A 7,921-nucleotide genomic window follows, 5' to 3' on the forward strand; every position below is an offset into this window, starting at 1 on the left:
ATTCCATATGGAGGATTTGAATCTTGTTTTTGTCTAAACAATAAGAATGTCAAGGGAATAAACAATTTGTAACCGTTTGCGTCCTGTTTTTTCTACCTGTTAGCTGTTGTTGGGTTATTGTTGTTTTCTGGACAAAAACCATCTCCCCACAGTCCGGAGAGAAAAGAGGCGCCATTGTTTTTTGTTTTGGTTTTGTTTTTTAGTTTCATCCGAAGAGAAGGGGGCCAAAGACAGAAGTGAAGGGAGGGCAATAGTAGGCCGTAAACTAGGGATGCAGTGAGAGCCGTGATGCCACTCACTGACAAAACAAAGACAGGAAATGAATTTGAAGAAGGACCAGGTTAAACCAGGTCAAAATTTGACCAGTCCTTACTTAAGCATTTGCGCAGTGGCGCATTTTGAGACTTTGGAACGCAGAAGCCCAAAACGTGTATAAAAAAATGCACGTTTACGTAGACCTTTCATTGGATGTGGTCGTTTCCATGTGCTTTGCTGAGGGCGATGGGAACATAGCTTTATTGGTGAGGTAGATCAGTGCAGGCGAGGCTATAAAGCTTTAAAGCATAAATATTATCTAAAATACTGTTACTGGAAAATGGCTGTGTATCAGATTTAGAGCAACAAAGATTATTTTCATTTCTCAAATTGTTGCACTTTTCTCCAAACAAGCCCATAAATCACAGTTACTGCTCTACGTCATCCTGGCAGCAGCCGGAAATAGAAACCTGGGAGTTTTCCACCATTATTGGTTTCTGGTTCTGGCTCTTTGCAGGACTTTCTTTGTAAGTTGTAAAACTGATTTTCCATCTGATCCAATTTAATTGACATCCGTTTTTGTAAACTTTCTTTTTACTGGGTTCTACTCCCAATCCTTGTTGCCGTGGCGTCTCTCATTCATAGTGGGTCATCACCCTAAAATACAAGGGCGGGGGGTGTTTGGGGTTATAATGCATACAGCAATTAAACGCAATACAGAAGAATGCCCCATTTCCCCCATGACGCCACTTCCTGTTGTTTCCTATTTAAACTGGCTCCACCTTTTGTCACCTGATTCGGCCAGGTGTGTGCATCTCTGCATAACCAAAGAAATCCCAAAAGAGTGGTACTTGACCAAACTAAATACGTGCAATTCTTTGATTCACTGATGTCAAGTATGAATAAAGTTGTTTCAAAACTAAACAAACTTGTTATGCAAAGGAAATTGTGTGAGCCTAGACTAACGTGCTGCAAAGTGGAACTGAGTTCTTTCCAGCTGGGGCTCTGGTGTGGCTTTTGTGTGGCTGTGCAGGCGGCCATCACACACCAGTTAAAGCAACTGATTTCATACTGTAAATTCAAGTTTTACTGTCTGTGGATGACTTTGGCAGCAGTTGCAGATTCATTTTTGGACAGTTTCATTTAGACTGTGCTGACTGAACTCGTGTTGTCCAACATTTTATGTTATGTTGCATGAAGGTGCTGTGGTTGGCACTGTCACCTCACTGTTAAGGCCCGTACACACCGGGACGAATATTCGCCAGCGTTTTTCGCCACATTTTTTGTGTTCACACCCAGGCGATTTTCGCTGACGATGAGCCCAGTGAACATGCAATTCCATTCCCTGACGTTAGATGGCGCTTAATGTAAAACAGAAATACCCCCTGTACACAAGGTGGCGCGGCGCAACTTTACGCTTCTTAAAGTCGCTTTTCACTTAGAAGAAGAGAGCAAGTATTTACGCGCTTGTCAGAATGAAACAAAGAAAACATGAATATTTCCAGCACCAGTAGCTCTAGCTCCAGTTCCAGCGATGAAGAAATTATTGTTCTGTTGAATGATGAAAGACGCCGGAAAAGACGTCGATTTTGGGTACATCCCATAGTTACGAGAAGAGAAGAACATGGGGAGTTTTATCGACTGGTACAAGAGCTGAAAATGTATCATGAGCGTTTTCGGGGATATTTTAGAATGTCTGTCAGTGAGTGCATCTTCTTCGTCTTATTTCTTCGTGGCAGTGCAGACGCTACTTGGCGTATATCTTCCTTGCCGTGACGTTTGTGTGCTCAGCAAGACAGTTTTGTGTTTGAGCGCCCCCAAGTTGTGTTTTACTGTAACTTCAGAAGCTCCAGACACGTGTGCAAAACGCCTCGAACCCGAGGCGTTTTAAAAAAAGTGACGCATTGACGCGTGGCGTTTTTCACGTCGGTGTGCACACTCACATTGGTGCCCTTTGTTTAGTCACGAGGCATTAAACGTCGGCGAATATCGCGCGCAAAATTCGTCCCGGTGTGTACGGGCCTTTAGAAGGCCCCTGGTTCAAATCCCAGTTGGGTCCTTTCTGTGTGAAGATTTTATGTTCTTTCTCTACATGTGTGAGTTTTCTTTGGACACTCTGGCTTCCTACCACAGTCCAAAAACATGCTTTATAAATTGCCCTACAATGTATGCGAGTGTGTGACCCTTTAACAGACTGTATGTGTCCAACCTTCACCCAGCTGTTGATGCTATGGCTGCAGCAACCCCGTGATCCCATAAGGACTTCAGCGAGTTCTGAAGATGGATGGATGGTTTGCATGATGTGTACTTTTCTGGTCTGTCTATTACACATGAGTGAGAATGTCTCCATTTGCCACTGCGTTGTTAACAAAAGTGTAGGAAAGGCTCAGGAGTTGAATTATTTTTCTATTTGCCCATGACCCGTTCCCATATCTTTTCCCTTCATCAAATTTTCCAGCTGGGTAAAGGAAAGGAGCAAAGCACTAGGAGATAGGGGTATTTTTTGTAATTTTTGAGAAATCACACAGTATGTCTGACAATAAATTTAACTAAGTGTTTTTTTTTTTTAGTTCTGTTTTATGTCTGTGAAGTGCTCTATTAAACCTATATAACCACTCAAATCATATTTGATACAGGCACCTCTGAGGCCCAATCTCATTAACATCATTCAAACGTTCCTTTAAAAATAGTCTTTTATTGCTTGGTCCATGTTTTCTGTCATGTAGTTCATCATCGTACCACTAGGGGCAGTAGAAAGGTTTCCCCTACTGATTTCCAAATGGCTGCTTCTGTGAAATCTCAAAAACACCTTTGGCGGGAAAAATTCTGCTAATTTTCTAAATTTTATGGTCACAATATCTCATCTATTGTAATTTCTCTTTTTTTTTAAATGCCTACTTTTTATTGAAAGAATGTAGAATTTGTTGATAATGAATTATTTATAACACTGTTACACCATGTTAAAATGTTTGGATCAAATTTGAAAGAGTGGCTTTTTTCTTGAACATTCATGTCATATTTTTGCATCTTAAACTAACATTGCTATGAGCAAAAACTGTGACACCCCAACGTGTCACAATTCATACGATCTATATCTTTGAAAGAGATGATAGTGTAAATTATTTGTGGATTCCATCAAAGGGTTTAAAATAATCTTAATTCCAAAAGAATTGGGTTTTCTGTCAATTCTATTATGCAATGGGCTATACAGGGTTAATATAAAAGTGAACTTCATTATGAAATCTGAATTCTCTGTTCAAACATTTGGGAAACCCTCCACTGGCTGGGATTAACTTTCAGAGTTCACTGTGAAGGTGAAGCATCCAGAAAAGTGAAGTTTTGAATTTTGCTCATGTATTGGTAGCCCTTTTTCCCCTCAGAAGTCATACAGGGTCATCACCCACTCATGCTGGCTGCTGAGACGTGATTCACAGTTGGTGCTCCAGCTCATCCTAATGCTCTTTGTCAGGGTCGGGGTCAGGGCACTGTGCAAACCACTTAAGTTCATCCACAACACACAGTGAAAAACACGTCTTTAAAGACTTGGATAAGCTTGTTGATAATCTAAACTGTAGCGCTGTAATTTTGCTGGTGAGTGACAGCTGGTGACCTTTGCCTCCCCAGTGACAATCGCCGGACTGGGAGCCAATAGCAAGGCAGTAAGTGGGTCAGCATGGCACACTGTGCTCCAATCAGGGATGGAGAAATTCTCATTTGTTGGTTTTCCTTCTGTCATTGTTCACTTAATCAAATGTGAGCCACAGATATGAACGAATGCCAAAGCTTCTTAAAGCCACTTAAAATGATTATTATAATCAGATTTTAGAGTATTTGTAAATTAAAGCCCTGTAAGGGATTTACTGAGCTGAGCAAGCCTCAAAACTCTCTTTCTAGTGGCTGCTGGTTTTGTGATCTGATTAAATAGTATTGCAACAAAAACCTCAGCCGAAATATAGATGATTAGGTTTTGATTTGATAAAATGTCAGGGTTGAATAATCCTCATTGGAGTTCCAAGAGGATGAGTCGAATTCACGTTGTCCCATATGCCCACCAGGCATGTGATGCGCTTCAAGAAAGCGCTGAACGTGGGTTCTTGAACGCGCTTTTAGCATATGGTGTTCACGCTGGGCTGTCGCTACCTGACACTAGCACATGCACTCCCAGAGGCTTGGTATGAAATGTCAAAGCGGTGCCAATCTGGTGAATCTTGCTTCAGGCTTTTTCTTTTCACAGCTCTATTCTGATACATTCAATACTTGGTGTCATAGAATTCCATGACAGGCACACACTGCAATTGTTAATTTTAATTTTTCAAACGGTTGGCACTTCTGTGAATTGAAAATTCGAGTCCCTGATGGGTTTAAGTTCATCAGGTTTAACTTTGAAACTCTGAAACTTGCGTTGCTACGTGTGAATGTGTGAGTTTTGAATGCCGAAGCCTAAAAATCACCTATACTCGTGTTTATGTAGACTTTTCATTGGAACTTGTGACTTGAACATGCTTTTCCTGGTGTGAATGTAGCATCAGGCATTTGTCAGGTTCCTCAAAAAAGTATCTTTAGAAATGGTTTTACCCTTTTATCTTTAAGGTACTTCCGTGAACATACTTGACAACTGCAGATGACACTGAAAGGCTGCAGACTCAAAAGAGCTTCACAAAGGAAATGTATAAATCTATTCAACAATAAATCACATTTAGAACGAGTCGTGTCACTTTCCAGCTTTTGTTTACTTAGTTTAATCAAATTTTTCATCCGTAAAATTGTAGTTATGTCAAAGATCACATTGACATGCATCATAACTACAAAAAGCCCTGCCAAGATTTCTCAATTGTCTAAAGTCTTAGTCACATGCACCCATATGGGGAGGTTGATCTGAGCGGCTGCATCTCAAAGGGACTGCAGGGGTGTTTTGCAGTTCCCATGAGGCTTGAGACTTTAACCCTTTAACACCAGAGCTTTACCTCCAGTGTTGACATTCTTTTGACTGCCGCATCTTTTCAACCGTTTAAGAAATTATTGGAATTCTATCAGATTCTGAAGTGGAGAAAAGCAGCTTTGTGCTGACATGCAACACTTTACATTATACCATGGTCCAGGTACCATAAATACTCAATTCTGATTGGTCTCTGGGTGTGCATTAAAAAGTAATAATCCACAGTGATAACCCACGCCTAAAAATGAAGTTCCGGTCACATAGCTTCAATGTTATATATCACTGTTGGCTTCTATAAAAAAAACTTTAGCTTCATCATCTGGACAAAAACAAGGGGCAAGAGGTAAATTTTGTCTCTGAACTGATGCTTTACAGATGCCGCACCATGTAACAAGTAGTCCGTTTTTTTTTGAGAAAAAAGCAATCTAAACCAAAAAAATAACAAGAATAAAGTACTTAATAACTAGTTGAATATTTATTTATTTTGTAAGTGACCATGGAATAGTGGTTAATGGCCTCTGAAGTCAGCATTTTCGGAAATCTAAACACTTCGCAGAAGGATGGGTTAAGCTTCCACGTTGTGCGTCAATTTCTGATAATGCACACTTCAGCCATAAACCCTTACTTAGTGAAGAGCTTACCCAATCAATGCAAGTCAGCTGGCGTGGAGAAAAAAAGCCTTTGTGCAGCTTATCTTTTGATTCACATTGATCACGTAAACAGTCGAGGAGTTATGGTATGTCAGAGAGTGTGTTATTTAGGCATCACCTGAGACGTATTATGTGTTGGAGGGTTAAACAGACTATAAAGCTAAAGGCCATTAGCTAACACAAACTCCTGCTGATAAACTCACACAGATTGAGGTCATTCTTTACAGACGCATGTGAGACAAAGATCAAACCAGTGTGGCGAAAAGAAAAAAAATATGGCAACATGATATGAACCTGTCATTTCTAAAAAGTGGACATGCTGACAGGTTGGAGCCTGATATTGGGTGGGGGTGGGGTGGGGCCCCCTCAGTATGGTTTAACTCAAAGGTCATGGCAACATGCCCACCTCAGGTGACATTTCCTTCCTCTCCTCTGTGATGATTCAAACCTTAAACTGCTTGACAGCATTTGAATGACAAGAAAATTCTTCAGTCTCTAGTCAGTTTAAAACTCACTCCGTTTATCTCCGGTCCTATAACTATGATCATGCCATTCTTAGTATATATTAAAGCATACATGGAGCACCACAATCAAGTCGCTGGAATAATATACAGGAACATGTTTGCAGAATATGGACTGGAAACCCCAAGGTCAAAATGGGAAACACCACCAAAGGTCATGGAGAATAAAAGGGCAAAGATCCTGTGGGACTTCCAGATCCAGACTGATAGGATGGTAATGGCGAACCAACCAGAGATTGTAGTGGTGGATGTGGTAGTGCCAAGTGATGAAAACATCAGGAAGAAAGAACATGAGAAACTGGAGAAATACCAGGGACTCAGAGAACAACTGGAGAAAGCCTGGAAAGTAAAGGTGACAGTGGTGCCTGTGGTAATTGGAGCACACAGGGCAGAAAACCCCAAGCTGGAGGAGTGGCTAAAACAGATACTTAGAAAGACCTCAGACCTCTCAGTCCAGAAAAGTGCAGTGCTAGGAACAGCTAAGATACTGCGCAGGACCCTCTGGTAGAGGCTCCCCTCTCACCCGGGTGAGAGGGGTGTTTTTTTGTGTGTATATATATATATATATATATATATATATATATATATATATATATATATATATATATATATATATATATATATATATATATATATATATATACACATATATATATATATAAAAGTTAAGTTATTCAATCAGATGCTTCGATAAAAATAGGTGGTCTCAAGTCAAACGTGTAAAGCGTTTGATAGATTCTCCCAAGCTCGTTTTCATGTGGTAGGGGTATGGCCTTCCATCAAGTTTATTCATGATCGGCGAGAGTCGTTGCCATAGAAACGATGACTCGTACCAACTTAGAACAATCACTGCTTGCTGACATCATCTGGTTCCAACATGGTGATGTCTGTATAAAAAAAAATGGCAACAGAATTGACTTCATTCAGTTGGAGATTGATGTGAACCATTTTTAATGGTTGGTGTCACACTCCCTCCCTCCTGTTCTCACATACAGTCAATGACTGCAACTCGCATAAAGCTCATGAGAGAGGAAAACATTCCTATGTTCAAGCATTTCACTCACAAGTATTTGTTTCCGGATTAAGTTCCAGTGATCAAACTGAAAACGGTCTCAATTGTTGGTCTTTTGGGAATGTTTTCACTTCAAACAAACATTTACTGAAAACCCCAACAAAAATAAAACGGCCTACTTGACCTTCGTGTGAAAGGAAGCTTTCACATTTTTATGTGTTGTACTTCACCCATAAGATCCAACCTTTCAGTGATTTGCCATTGTTATAACCATTTATTTAACCAAACAAAATTCACTTACAAAAAAACCCCAGGTACCGGTAATCGTCTACACTTTCTCTGTTTGCTCAAGAGTTTATTTTCCCAGTGAGAACGTTTAGTAAGTGTGAAGGTTTACCAGGACTTAAATGTTGCTCTACTAGGTGAAATGACTGTTTAAGTTTGTTAGTCAATCCAGTTAAAGGTTAGTACCAGTTTGACATCAAACACAAACAGAAAAGCTCAAAAACCAAATCCTAGTATTGCACCAGTAATCCATACCAGACGT

Source organism: Oryzias latipes, chromosome 21, assembly GCF_002234675.1.
Source record: "Oryzias latipes chromosome 21, ASM223467v1".
In the NCBI taxonomy this organism is placed as follows: Eukaryota; Metazoa; Chordata; class Actinopteri; order Beloniformes; family Adrianichthyidae; genus Oryzias; species Oryzias latipes.